Genomic DNA, 15,043 nt, shown 5'->3' on the forward strand with positions numbered 1-15,043 from the left:
GATGGCCGTCATCTGTTAAACCAACCCACCCCCTCAGCTCACCCTCCAGGGGGGTCAGGAGAGGAGGAGGTGAGAGACATCACCTGCATGGTTTAATTTTCACCTCCTTCACCGTGTCTCCAGCCAGGCCACTGGTGACAGAGGTGCACTGTGGCGTGTTCTCTCTGTCTTCTCTTCTGCTGCTTTCAGTCTCAGCAGATGTCTCAATATTTCAAAAGGTTCCATCCCCAACTGTTAAGCTAGAACTCTGCCTATGTGGAAGCCTTGTAGCCATTTGTGTTTGTGCCACATTTGTGTCTGTTTGTGTGTGCATGCATCTGTGCGTGTGTGTGTGTGTGTGTGTCTGTAGTGTGTGTGTATGAGTGTGTCCGCATGCCCGCATATGTCCATGTGTGTGTTACTATGTTAGTAATGCTGGTAGGAGCAGCAGTGTGTCGGTCTCATCAGCTGATGAGATGTTTACAGGGTCTGTGTGTGTAGCCTGGAGGGAGCCCAATCAGAGTGTTCTGCACTCTGCCAGGGTTGAATAGTAATTGGACATCCCAATGCAACAAGGTTCATTACCTGCAAAATGATTTGCAATGCAGAATACACTGCTATAGATGTGTATTGGCATTTGGAGATACCCCCCCTAACTAGAAATGATATGGACTGGATGCATAAACAACTTGGTTCAATATTAATGTTTTGGGGAGAGGGAAATTAACATGAAGTTAGTCCATAATGTGTGTTGGGTTCTTATTTCCAGGAATCTCAATATAAATCTCAAACACAACATACCATTATGTAAGTGTGCCATTGTGTGAGAGAGAGTGGGTGAGTTGAGTTTGGCATGTTAGTCTACTCTGTGCCTGCCCAGGCAGGATGGGCATCCGACAGGCAGCTAATAGGTACAACAGGATTTTCAGAATGAGCGGCTAGTTACAGTCATGTGAAAAACTAAGTACACTCCCTGGAAAGTTTGTACATATTTGGACAGGTGGATATGTAATCTTCACTTCAACACTATTGACAGGTAAAGGTAAATTAATTTAACAAATGACACTAAACGATTATACTTTGCAATATTTTCTTCATCAAAAGCTACAGAAATGCGATTCCATAGTGTGGAACAAACAAGTACAGCCCTAGCTTCAATAGCTGGTGTTGACCCTTTGGCTGAGATCTTCATGTAGCCATTTCTTGCAATGGTCTATCAGTCTCTTACATCGACTCAGAGGATGTTTTTGCCCATTCTTTACAGTACTTCTTCAACTGTGTCATGTTCGAGTGCTTTCTTGCATGCACGGCCCGCTTCAAGTCCCCCAACAGCATTTCGACAGGATTGAGTTCTGAGATTTGAGTCGGACATTCCATAACCCTCCATTTCTTATTTTTGAGCCATTCTGTTGTAGCTTTGCTTGTATGTTTTGGATCATTGTCCTGTTGCAAGATCCATGTTTGGTTCAGCTTATTTTTTGACAGATGGCCTCACCTTTTCCTCAATTATCTGGTACAATACTGAATTCATGGTTGACTCAATGATGGCAAGCAGCAGCAAACCATAATGCCACCTGCTTTACGTTTGGTATGAGGTTCTTCTGTTCAAAGGCAGTGTTTTTTTGGTTTTCGCCAAACATGGCATCTGGCATTGCAGCTAAACAACTCCACCTTTGACTATCCAGAGCACATTGTTCCTGTAGTTTCGGTCTTTACCCAGGTGTTGTCTGGCAAACATCATTCATGTCTTGATATTATTTTTTGAGAGCAGAGGCTTCGTCCTTCCTGACCTCCAAAGTAGGCCAGTTTGTTCTGTCTCTTTCTGACAGTTGACTCATGCACTTCAACATTGATTATGGCAAGTGAGGCATGAGGCCTTAACGTTAGCCTGGGATTCTTAGAGACTTCTATGACATCTTTTGGTCAGCTCTAGGGCTGAATTTGGTAGGATGACCTGTCCTAGGTAAATTGCCAGTGGTCTGGAATTGACGTACTTCGAATAGCTTGGAAATGGATTTGTAACCCTCTCCCAGACTCATGGTCATCAATAGTCTTTCTTCTGAGGGACTTGGATAGGTATTTTGATCTTGGCATGATGTGTTACCACACACCCATATGGTTACGACCAAACCAGACCAAGTTGCTAATCTTTATGGAAGGCTGGATCCTCCCAAGTTACTCTAATCATTTGCACCTGCTTTGGAGCACCAGATTCAAATTTTGCCTTTTTATGTGATGGTAAAATAAATGGGTCTACTAACTTTTCCACATAACGAAATTGCATTTTTGCTTATTTTAATTGCATAACATTTTCAACATTATTTTTTTTTGTGTGATTTGTTAAATTTGGTTAATGAATTGGGTCAATGAATGTGGTTGGAATTCAGCTAAAATATCCATGTATCCAAATATGTAAAAAACGAAGACCACTTTCCAAGGGGAGTACTTACGTTTTCACATGACTGTAGTTCTATTTTAAGGGATGGAGGGTGGTGGTCAGTGAGAGAGCAGGAAGTTAGTAAAGAGGTCACCTCTCTCCTGGGGGTCCATGCTGAGGTCAGCACTGTGCCCTGGTTGGTCAGTTGGTTCCCAGGGCTGATGGGAAAAGAAGAAGGATGATGAGGGGATGGAAAGAGAAGTGGAAACTACTGGGCTCTCTCTGGCACCAGGTGAGAGTGTGTGTCCTGGCCCAACGTTTGTGTGTATATCAGTCACACTGTCACGCCCTGACCTTAGAGCCTTTTTATGCCTCTATTTGGTTTGGTCAGGGTGTGAAATTCTACGTTTTGTTTTCTATGATTTTGTGTTTCTATGTTTTGGCCGGGTATGGTTCTCAGTCAGGGACAGCTGTCTATCGTTGTCTCTGATTGGGAACCATACTTAGGTAGCCATTTTTTTCCTCCTTTCGTTGTGGGTAGTTTGTTGTTTTGTTGGCAACATTTTGAAATAAAAAGGAAAATGTACGCTCACCACAGTGCACCTTCTTCCAGTAACGGCCGTGACGGAACTACCCACCACCAAAGGACCAAGAAGCGTGGTAAAGAGGACTCCTGGACATGGGAGGAGATCCTGGACGGAAAGGGACCCTGGACGCAGGCCGGGGAGTATTGCCGTCTGAGGGAGGAGAGGGAGGTAAGCTAAGGCGGAGCGGCGGCGATATGAGGAGGCAAGTCAGCGAAGCAGGCACGAGAGGCAGCCCCCAATTTCTTTGGGGGGGGGGGGGGGGGACACATGGGGAGATTGGCGGAGTCAGAGTATAGACCTGAGCCAACTCCCCGTGCTTACCGTGGGGAGCATGTGACTGGTCAGGCACCGTGTTATGGGGTGATGCGCACGGTGTTCCGAGTGAGCATTCACAGGCCGGTGTGCTCTGTGCCAGCATCCCGCATTTGTCAGGTGGAAGTGAGCATCCAGCCAGAACGGGTTGTGCCAGCTCTGCGCTCGAGACCGCCAGTGTGCCTTCACGGCCCAGTGTAGCCAATGCCCGCCCCACGCACCAGGCCTCCTGTGTGTCTCTCCAGCCCGGTGAGTCCTGTGCCTGCTTCAAGGATCATGGCACGAAGCCTCCAGTGATCCATGGCAAGAAGCCTCCAGTGATGATCCATGGCACGAAGCCTCCAGTGGTGATCCATGGCACGAAGCCTCCAGTGGTGATCCATGGCACGAAGCCTCCAGTGATGATCCATGGCACGAAGCCTCCAGTGATGATCCATGGCACGAAGCCTCCAGTGATGATCCATGGCACGAAGCCTCCAGTGATGATCCATGGCACGAAGCCTCCAGTGATGATCCATGGCACGAAGCCTCCAGTGATGATCCATGGCACGAAGCCTCCAGTGATGATTCATGGCACGAAGCCTCCAGTGATGATGCATGGCACGAAGCCTCCAGTGATGATTCAGGGCACGAAGCCTCCAGTGAGGAGTCATGGCACAAAGCCTCCAACGACGGTCTCCAGTCTGGAGCCTCCAGAATGTATGCTCTCCACGCTGCACCTTGGTCTTCTTCCAGCAACGGCCGTGACACACACACTCTCACATACACACCCTTATCAGCCTGGTCCTGCTTGATCTCATTTTCATGCGCTACGGTATCCATCTGCAATCCACTAAGATTTCTGGTCAACACCCCAAAGATAACACACTTACACCACACTACCCCCTCTTGAAAATGTTCTGAAATAATATGAATGATGAGAATGCTGAATAAACTCCCTACCTGAAATTTGTACAATGGGATATACAGAGTAGGCTAGTTAGATCAAAGTATTGCCAGTCATGGTCAAAACTGGCACAGTCCATTTTAGCCTATTTGTTCTTGATGTGTTGAGATGGGTAGCTGAATTACTGGACAAAACTGCAATCAACACCAATATAGATGTGAAAATAAATGGTATAATAAATAAAAGGTTGGGTGCATTTTCGTGGGTGTTATTAAAGGCCACAAATTAGGCCTCTTCCTCTCACAGAAACCATTACTGAAACAAAACGTTAACAAATTACTGCAATAGGCTTTCCCAAATGTCTGATGTTTTCACAAGCATCCTCTACTGTGTTTTTCTGAGTGGTAGGTATCACTGAGGAACAGGGCCTTGATTTTCTGAATGTAGGCCCATGACATTTCTGCTTTTTGTTTTCGAATAGATAATCTAGATACACCTTCACCGACACCTTGAATGCTTTATGTTTAGCTTTTTTGTTTGTTGATGACCACTCATCATTGTCAATTTAGAATTCATCTTTGGCTTTGCAAAGGTCCACCATGGCTGTTTTTGTTTGTACATTACTAAGGTTACATCACAAAGTCAACTTTACTTTGGCCCGTCAACACACTACTACTCTCTCAAACCTATCTAAAGAGGTCATCTTACACACACTGGCTCCTGATCTTTGTCACGTCTGTCTCAGTCGCTCATACTGAGAAACAAAGTGCAGTGGCCAAGCTGAGGGTGGAGAGACGACAACTGCAACAATGACTCAAAATCCCCTGTGTTTTTTATTGATTTATCTACAAAGATGACACACATTCTGAAACTCAGGCTGAGAATTTTGCCATTACATAAACTTCTTTCACATAGGATATCATGGTATGTTGCCTATAAAAACAATTGGTAAATGTTTATATAATCCCTGTTCAAACAGTGCCATCTTTACCTCTTTCTTGTCGGAATTGAGAGTCACAGTAATGACTTCTATTTGTAGGTACTAACTCCAAAATGGCTCAATGGCCAAAGCCTATTGGGAAATTATTGTTTTCTTGTAGGGTTTTTGGATAAACTTCGGAGATATTAAACGTTTTGTTCTATGAGTTAATCTTCATAAGCTAATGTCACTTTTTGTGAATTCTGAAGCATTTTCTTGAAGGTCATGTCCCTAGCAGTGTAGCAAGGGCAGCATTCTCTGTGTTATCACTCTTTCTTTCATCCATCCATCCATAGGATTTTACCCTACGACAAACAAGTTAATGCTCATGTATACCCTTTAATCATATATCATTGGAAAGCTGAGATTCACAGCAATCCATGTTCAGGTCAACACAACTTTGAATTTAATAACTTTAAAAAGGAAACCATGATACATTTTACACCACCATAGTCCCTGTGCCCAAGAACACTAAGGCAACCTGCCTAAATGACTACCGACCCGTAGCACTCACATCTGTAGCCATGACATGCTTTCAACACCATTATGCCTCCAGGTGGTAAGATTAGGCAACACACGTCCGACACGCTGATCCTCAACACGAGCTCCCCTCAGGGGTGTGTGCTCAGTACCCTCCTGTACTCCCTGTTTACTCTTGACTGCATCTTCAGGCATGACTCCGACACCATTATTATGTTTGCCGATGACACAAGAGTGGTAGGCCTGATTACCGACAACGACAAGACAGCCTATAGGGAGGAGGTCAGAAACTTGTCCGTGTGGTGCCAGGACAACAACCTCTCCCTCAACGTGATCAAGACAAAGGAGATGATTGTGGACTACTGGAAAAGGAGGACCGAGCACTTCCCCATTCTCATCAACGGGCCGTAGTGGAGCAGGTTGAGAGCTTCAAGTTCCTTGGTGTCCACATCACCAACAAACTAACAGGGTCCAAGAACACCAAGACAGTCTTGAAGAGGGCATGACAAAAATCTGTTCCCCCTCAGGAGACCATTTGGCATGGGTCCTCAGATCTTCAAAAGGTTCTACAGCTTCACCATCGAGTGATTGCATAACTGCCTGCTATGGCAACTGCTCGACCTCCGACTACAAGGCACTACAGAAGGTAGCGCATATGGCCCAGTACATCATCCTACAGGATTTCAATGGTTTGTTTTCTCCTTTAGCATTTCTAAAATTATTTTCTTTAGGAATTATATCAATATTTGCATTAAAGATGCACTATGTAGAAATCCCTCCACCATTTCCTGGATGGTAAAAATCAAATTGTTCTTTCAATTTCAGTTTATTTCTACAAAACAAGAAAGTGTAAATGCTCTTGTCACCCAACAAGTTGCATAGTCCATTATTCAATTCTAAAGGATTTATCCTCAAAATGTGGCTATACGCTCTACCCTCCAAACCTCTTAGACATGAAGGTGGACAGTGGACACATGGGACTGTACTGGTGGTCATAATGCAAATGGATTGCAGCCTTGAATCATTCCTATATTGTGGTGGTGAATAAACCAGAAATGAATATGGAACTGTTGTTTCTGATCAATAAATGGCGTCTTGTACTTGAACAAATTACAACAAAATACAAGTTAATGTGTTCAATTAAGATTTATTTTTAAATAATATGATTCTGACTCATCATAAACCTATAGAATCCAATTGGATTACTTTTAATTTCCCTTAAGCAAAAAGTAGTCCGTTAGGATTCCAATATGATTCTGATAAAGGTGACCCAAAATCCTATAGGATTGTGAGATTATAGGATTTTATAGGATTTTTTGACTAGGAATGTTGTAGTGTCAGCTCTGGTTTGTGTCCCAGTCCCATGTGATGAGGGGTTATGTGTGCAGTGTGAGAAATCTAACCCAACGTCCTCACTTCTATTTATCTTAAAGCTAACATAATGTCACGGTGGGTTTATGTGGAGGTTGAGGTTATTCTAAAGCTCATAGTTCTGGCCTAAACAAACCGTGGGTGAATACTTTTTTGGGGGTTGAATTGCACAGGTAGTGGAACAATATAATATCATTTTCCTTCTCTTAAATCTAGCACACAAAATTAGGTACATTATTTAAAAGCTAAAAAAAGAAGACCATTTAAAATCTAAAAGTGATTGACATTATTAAGAAATACATTAATTAATTTAAAACGTTTTCAAAAATGTACAGTGCGTACATTCACTTCACATAATATGTATTGGTGTGAGTAAAATCTTCTGCCTCTTCAGTAAGACTCTAAAGTGGACCCAGTATGCCCTGTTATGCCCCCTGTTATGCCTATGGGCAGGAGTAAATGCCCTAGGAGATGGACTGATTGAAGTGTCATTTATGGCTTTTATTTATACAGTATATTGTATCCTGTAACTATAGATATGCCTACCGTAGATACAGTAAAATTAAACTCATTGTTGACTATTTTTCAAGTAACAGTCTTATAACTCTGGAATGGCCAATTAAGGATGTAGACTACAGAAACCTATACTTTCTTTAATGAACCTAATAGCTTGAAGCCCAGGTGGGGGGGGGGGGGGGGGGGGAGTTGGTGAGTTCCACTAGTTGCAGTAAGTTGTTCCACGCAAAGTAACACCACAATGTACAATCTGTACAATACGTTTATGAGACTCAACAGGTTCACATGGGTTCATCAGGCAGGGAGAGTTTTACATACAATTTAAAGAGTTCCTATCGATCGAGATGGAGCCGCCGGTCGGTTGATGGAGACACACACACACACACACACACACACACACACCGCACAATCAGGGCCCTGAGCTTTGTCAGGTCAGGATCCCTCCCACTCCTTATTTCCCATCCTGCCTAGCATGCTGTCATCAGAGATATGAGTGCTGAGCTACAGGCTGGTGGGCGGTACTTCTAAGGTGAGGCAGGGGGTTATCGTTATCTTCATCATTATCTAGATGTGATTGGTTTCCACTGGAACAAAATGATCTGCTAATTTTGTTATTTCTAACCCACTTTTGTCTATCTGTCTGTCTCATGGGGGGATAGAGGTCTTTCCCCAAATAAGGTTAAAACAAACTTGTCTAACTGCAAGCTCAATTGCATCTGATGGCTAACTGACTCTGAAGGTAGGTGGGCGGTTAGTAACTGAGAATGACATTTTCTCTCTGAAGGATGAAAGATTTGAAAGACTGGGGCAGCATAATCGTAGCTGATGTCAACCGTTGGCATGATCTGGATTCTGTGAGTCAGTTTTATGTTCTTGTTGATAATCTTGATTAAATCACAATTTCCATGTAAATGCTGTAGTTTCTAAGTATTCACACAGTTATTTCAGGAAAAATAACTGTGAAAGGATGTGTAACCAATAAAGAAGGTGTGTGATAAGAGGAAAGAGGAGTGATTCTAGTTGGTTGGCAGGATGCCTGTCCGTCCAACATATAGTATCTTGGTCTATATATCTAACACTGGTGCAGCCTGCTCTCTTAGAAATAAAGGTGCTGTCTAGAACCTAAAAAGGAACTGTGGCTTTCCCCATAGGAGAACCCTTTTTGGTTCCAGATAGAACCCTTTCGGGATCCATGCAGAACCCTTTTTTTTTGGGGGGGGGGGGGGGGGGGTCTACATGGAATCAAATAGAGTTATCCTATGGGGACAGTGGAATAACCTTCCATACTGAGCAAAAATATTAAAGCTACCTGCAACAATTTCAAAGATTTTACTGAGTTACAGTTATAATAAGGAAATCCACATTTTAAATCAAATTAATTACTGGGAGTACAGATATGCATCTGTTGGTCACATATACCTTATTAAAGAAAGGTAAGGGTGTGGATCAGAAAACCAGTCAGTATCGGGTGTGAACATTTTACTTGCACAGTGCAACACATCTCCTTCACGTAGAGTCGATCAGGCTGTTGATTGTGGCCTGTGGAATGTTGTCCCACTCCTCTTCAATGGCTGCGCGAGAACTGGAACACGCTGTGTACACCTTTATCCAGAGCATCCCAAACATGCTCAATGGGTGTCTGGTGAGTATGCAGGCCATGGAAGAACTTGGATATTTCCGTCTCCCAGAAATTGTGTACAGATCCTTGTAACATAGGGCCGTGCATTATCATGCTGAAACATGAGGTGATGGTGGCGGATGAATGGCACGACAATGGGCCTCAGGATCCGTAGCTTATGCCTGCCCATACCATAACCCCACCGCCGGCATGGGACACTGCTCACAACATTGACATCAGCAAACCACTCTCCCACACAACACCATACACGTGGTCTGCGGTTGTGAGGCCGGTTGGATGTACTGACAAATTCGCTAAAACAACATTGGAGGCGGCTTATGGTAGTGAAAAGAACATTCAATTCTCTGGCAACAGCTCTGGTGGCCTATCCTGCAGTCAGAATGCCAGTTGAATGTTCCCTAAAAATTCAAGACATCTGTGGCATTATGTTGAGTGACAAAACTGAACATTTTAGAGTTGCCTTTTATTGTCCCCAGCACAAGGTGCACCTGTGTAATGATCATGCTGTTTAAATCAACATATTGACATGCCACACCTGTCAGGTGGATGGATTATATTGCCAAAGGAGAAATGATCACTAACAGGAATGTTAACAAATTTGTGCACAGAATTTGAGAGAAATAAGCTTTTTGTGAGCATGGAACATTTCTGAGATCTTTTACTTCAGCTCATAAAACATGGGACCAACACTTTCCAATATAAGCGTATAGCAATATATTGTGATTCAGAATTATGCTTCTACATTGTACATTTTTATTTTCATAATATATGGCACTTTCTACACTGTGATGGCTAATGTCATGAGTAAGTTGTTGAAAGATCCTTACTGCAAGAGGGAAAGAATGAAAATACAGCTGCAAAGAGGAAGTCATGGAGAGCCTGAAAGTAAGAAAACCTGGTGGGGGGGGGGGGGGATTGCTACATTGAGATCAGCTGTATAGAGGACATGGTGGGTGGTAGTGGTGGAGCCCGTGGGTGAGCTCTACTCTGCTCTGGGCTTGACTGTCATTCGTCTATTATGGACTCATAAATATTTCCCAGTGTGTCTTGCCTTTTGAGTGAATTGTAGTTACCACCCATGACTGCAATGGTTTTCAGTACCGTAGTTTCACCAAGTGAGTGTCTTAATAAATATGTCATCTTTAAAAATAAGCTCCTTATGACAATACACTGCATATATCATAAGGCCTTTGAAGGTGTAGTTACACACTAACACATTTGTCTGAAACTCCTGGTTTACTGGCCATTTACAGGCCATATGAAGCCTGCAATTCACATTATGCTGTCTTTTAAAGTCATGTGAAATTTCTATTGGAATCCAGAGTGAGCACATCCTGTAAATGATGGTGCCAGAGGGGATGGCTGCCGTCTTATCGTCTCTTAACCAACCATGCTATTTTGTTTGTTTTTTGCATTGTTCATAACTTGTTTTGTACATAATGTTGCTGCTACCTTCTCTTATGACCCAAAAAGAGCTTCTGGACATCAGAACTGCGATTACTCACCTCGTATTAGATGAAGAGTTTTTCTTCAATGAGTCGGACTGGAGGGATTTACTAGAGACACCCGACCAGGCACAGATCCCCGTCATTCGCTGGAGAAGGAAAATTTCATGGAAAAAGATCAGGGTGCCTTGTGAGGATCAGGCGACGAGTGGCTAATCTGCCGTTGCCTTCCATCCTGCTAGCTAACGTTCAATCGCTGGAAAATAAATGGGAAGAACTGAAAGCACATATATCCTACTAAAGGGACATTAATTACTGTAATATCTTATGTTTCAACGAGTCGTGGCTGAATGACGACATTAAGAACATACAGCTGGCAGGTTATCGGCAGGATAGAACAGCAGCCTCTGGTAAGACATGGGGCGGGGGCCTATGTACAGTGCCTTGTGAAAGTATTCGGCCCCCTTGAACTTTGCGACCTTTTGCCACATTTCAGGCTTCAAACATAAAGATATAAAACTGTATTTTTTTGTGAAGAATCAACAACAAGTGGGACACAATCATGAAGTGGAACGACATTTATTGGATATTTCAAACTTTTTTAACAAATCAAAAACTGAAAAATTGGGCGTGCAAAATTATTCAGCCCCTTTACTTTCAGTGCAGCAAACTCTCTCCAGAAGTTCAGTGAGGATCTCTGAATGATCCAATGTTGACCTAAATGACTAATGATGATAAATACAATCCACCTGTGTGTAATCAAGTCTCCGTATAAATGCACCTGCACTGTGATAGTCTCAGAGGTCCGTTAAAAGCGCAAAGAGCATCATGAAGAACAAGGAACACACCAGGCAGGTCCGAGATACTGTTGTGAAGAAGTTTAAAGCCGGATTTGGATACAAAAAGATTTCCCAAGCTTTAAACATCCCAAGGAGCACTGTGCAAGCGATAATATTGAAATGGAAGGAGTATCAGACCACTGCAAATCTACCAAGACCTGGCCGTCCCTCTAAACTTTCAACTCATACAAGGAGAAGACTGATCAGAGATGCAGCCAAGAGGCCCATGATCACTCTGGATGAACTGCAGAGATCTACAGCTGAGGTGGGAGACTCTGTCCATAGGACAACAATCAGTCGTATATTGCACAAATCTGGCCTTTATGGAAGAGTGGCAAGAAGAAAGCCATTTCTTAAAGATATCCATAAAAAAAGTGTTGTTTAAAGTTTGCCACAAGCCACCTGGGAGACACACCAAACATGTGGAAGAAGGTGCTCTGGTCAGATGAAACCAAAATTGAACTTTTTGGCAACAATGCAAAACGTTATGTTTGGCGTAAAAGCAACACAGCTGAACACACCATCCCCACTGTCAAACATGGTGGTGGCAGCATCATGGTTTGGGCCTGCTTTTCTTCAGCAGGGACAGGGAAGATGGTTAAAATTGATGGGAAGATGGATGGAGCCAAATACAGGACCATTCTGGAAGAAAACCTGATGGAGTCTGCAAAAGACCTGAGACTGGGATGGAGATTTGTCTTCCAACAAGACAATGATCCAAAACATAAAGCAAAATCTACAATGGAATGGTTCAAAAATAAACATATCCAGGTGTTAGAATGGCCAAGTCAAAGTCCAGACCTGAATCCAATCGAGAATATGTGGAAAGAACTGAAAACTGCTGTTGACAAATGCTCTCCATCCAACCTCACTGAGCTTGAGCTGTTTTGCACGGAGGAATGGGCAAAAATGTCAGTCTCTCGATGTGCAAAACTGATAGAGACATACCCCAAGCGACTTACAGCTGTAATCGCAGCAAAAAGTGGCGCTACAAAGTATTAACTTAAGGGGGCTGAATAATTTTGCACGCCCAATTTTTCAGTTTTTGATTTGTTAAAAAGTTTGAAATATCCAATAAATGTCGTTCCACTTCATGATTGTGTCCCACTTGTTGTTGATTCTTCACAAAAAAATACAGTTTTATATCTTTATGTTTGAAGCCTGAAATGTGGCAAAAGGTTGCAAAGTTCAAGGGGGCCGAATACTTTTGCAAGGCACTGTATATACACTACGTTCAAAAGTTTGGGGTCACTTAGAAATGTCCTTGTTTTTGAAAGAAAAACACATTTTTGTCCATTAAAATAACATTAAATTGATCAGAAATACAGTGTAGACACTGTTAATGTTGTAAATGACTATTGTAGCTGGAAATTGCTTATTTTTTTGAGAATATCTACATAGGCGTACAGAGGCCCATTTTCAGCAACCTTCAATCCTGTGTTCCAATGGCACATTTTGTTAGCTCCTAGTGGCCAGGGACTTTAATGCGGGGAAACTTAAATCAGTTTTACCTAGTTTCAGTCAGCATGTTAAATGTGCAACCAGAGGGAAAATAGCCCACCCAATTTACCTACCTCATCCCCATACTGTTTATATTTATTTACTTTTCTGCTCTTTTGCACACCAGTATCTCTACCTACACATGACCATCTGATCATTTATCACTCCAGTGTTAATCTGCAAAATTGTAATTATCCGCCAACCTCATCATGCCTTTTGCACACAATGTATATAGACTATTTTTTTTCTTTCTATTATTGACTTGTTTATTGTTTACTCCATGTGTAACTCTGTGTTGTCTGTTCACACTGCTATGCTTTATCTTGGCCAGGTCGCAGTTGTAAATGAGAACTTGTTCTCAACTAGCCTACCTGGTTAGATAAAGGTGGAAAAAAATAAAATAAAATACGGCCCAGTACATCATTGGGGCCAAGCTTCCTGCCATCCAGGACCTCTATACCAGGCGGTGTTAGAGGTAGGCCCTACAAATTGTCAAAGTCTCCAGCCACCCTAGTCATAGACTGTTCTCTCTGCTACCGCACGGCAAGCGGTACCTTAGCGCCACATCTAGGTCCAAGAGGCTTCTAAACAGCTTCTACCCCCAAGCCATAAGACTCCTGAACAGCTAGTCAAATGGAAACCCTATCTGCATTGCTCCCCCCCGCCCTCTTCTACTTTGCTGCTACTCTCTGTTATTATCTATGCACAGTCACTTGAATAACTCTACCTACATGTACATATTACCTCAATTACCTCGACACCTGTGCCGCCGCATTCACTCTGTACCTGTATATAGCCCGTTTTTGTTATTTACTGCTGCTCTTTAATTATTGTTATTCTTATCGCTTACTTTAAACAAAAAAAAATGTAAGTAAGCATTTCACTGTAAGAATACCTGTTGTATTCGGCGCATGTGACAAATAAAATGTGATTTGATTTGACATCCAACAATTGGAACTTTTGACCTCTCACAACCTGCATTCAGAATGACTGCTAGGCTAGGGAAGATTGTTTACTGAGACTGAAGTAAATATGTAAACTGGAACAGCCATCTTAGTAACAGGTGCCATAATTTCAACTACTAACAGATTGGAATAGATTTGAAAAAATGTATGGTATTTATGTTTGTGTAGCATAAGATATTACTCAACCAAATGCAAAAAGACAGGTATTGAAACCAACAATTCTGAAAAATCTACCTGCCAGAGAGCATGCTGGGAATATGATAATGATGGGTGTGAGCATTTTCTATATTACTCAACAAGCTTGTTCAAATACAACTGACCTCAACCAGAGTTTGTTGAGTAAACATATGTAAACACCTTAGCTCAAATTCTTGTCCTTTGGAAGCCCACTCCACTCGCATAATAACGCTGATTAAGCAATTGGTTAAGTTGTCTTTAATTTATATATATATATATATATATATATATATATATATATATATTTTTTTTACAGTGTATTGGAACTGTATTCCTTGACTCTTATGCAGACCACTGACACTGTAGTGTTACTTACTGTATATGGTTGTGTTTGTATTGACAATGAAGTATTGTTCTGCAAAGCAGTTGTTTGGTGTATTGTGTAAGCCTATTAGGGGAGGTGGGGCAAAGATTTGGCTGGTTGTAATGTTATTCACCAGTGTTAGGTGAGGTTGGGACGATGTTGCACAGACAGATCTGGCAGTGGGGCTGAGGGCTGAGATGAGGAGTGGGTGGGTTCTACACCGGCCTTGGTTGGGTTGGGGAGTACAGAGGGAGGGAGGGAGGCCGCCCTGCCTGCCCATCTGCACCCAGTCAATTGTAGGTTGTAGCGCCGTGCAGAGAGACTCAAACTATGATAAATAATGAGAGCGGCGGATCCTGAAATAGCCGCCCCCTCTTCTCTGCGGTCCACTCTTGTGAAGCTCTCGTCCAGCCGCGAATTTCCAACTGCACCCTCCCTTCTGCCTCCTCCGTTCTGGTTAGCATCCTGGCTAAATCTGTTGCCGTGTGCCTGTAATTAGGTCCTGTGTTGGAAAGAGCTCCATACACGAGCTAGGCTATACACGACTAGGCAATACACACTGGCAGCTGGTTGGCTGATGGGAGAAAGAAAACAACACACTACAGCCTCTGGGGAGTGACAGGAGGG

Source organism: Oncorhynchus mykiss, chromosome 5 (genome assembly GCF_057628025.1).
Source record: "Oncorhynchus mykiss isolate SJ-2025 chromosome 5, ASM5762802v1, whole genome shotgun sequence".
Classification (NCBI taxonomy): Eukaryota; Metazoa; Chordata; class Actinopteri; order Salmoniformes; family Salmonidae; genus Oncorhynchus; species Oncorhynchus mykiss.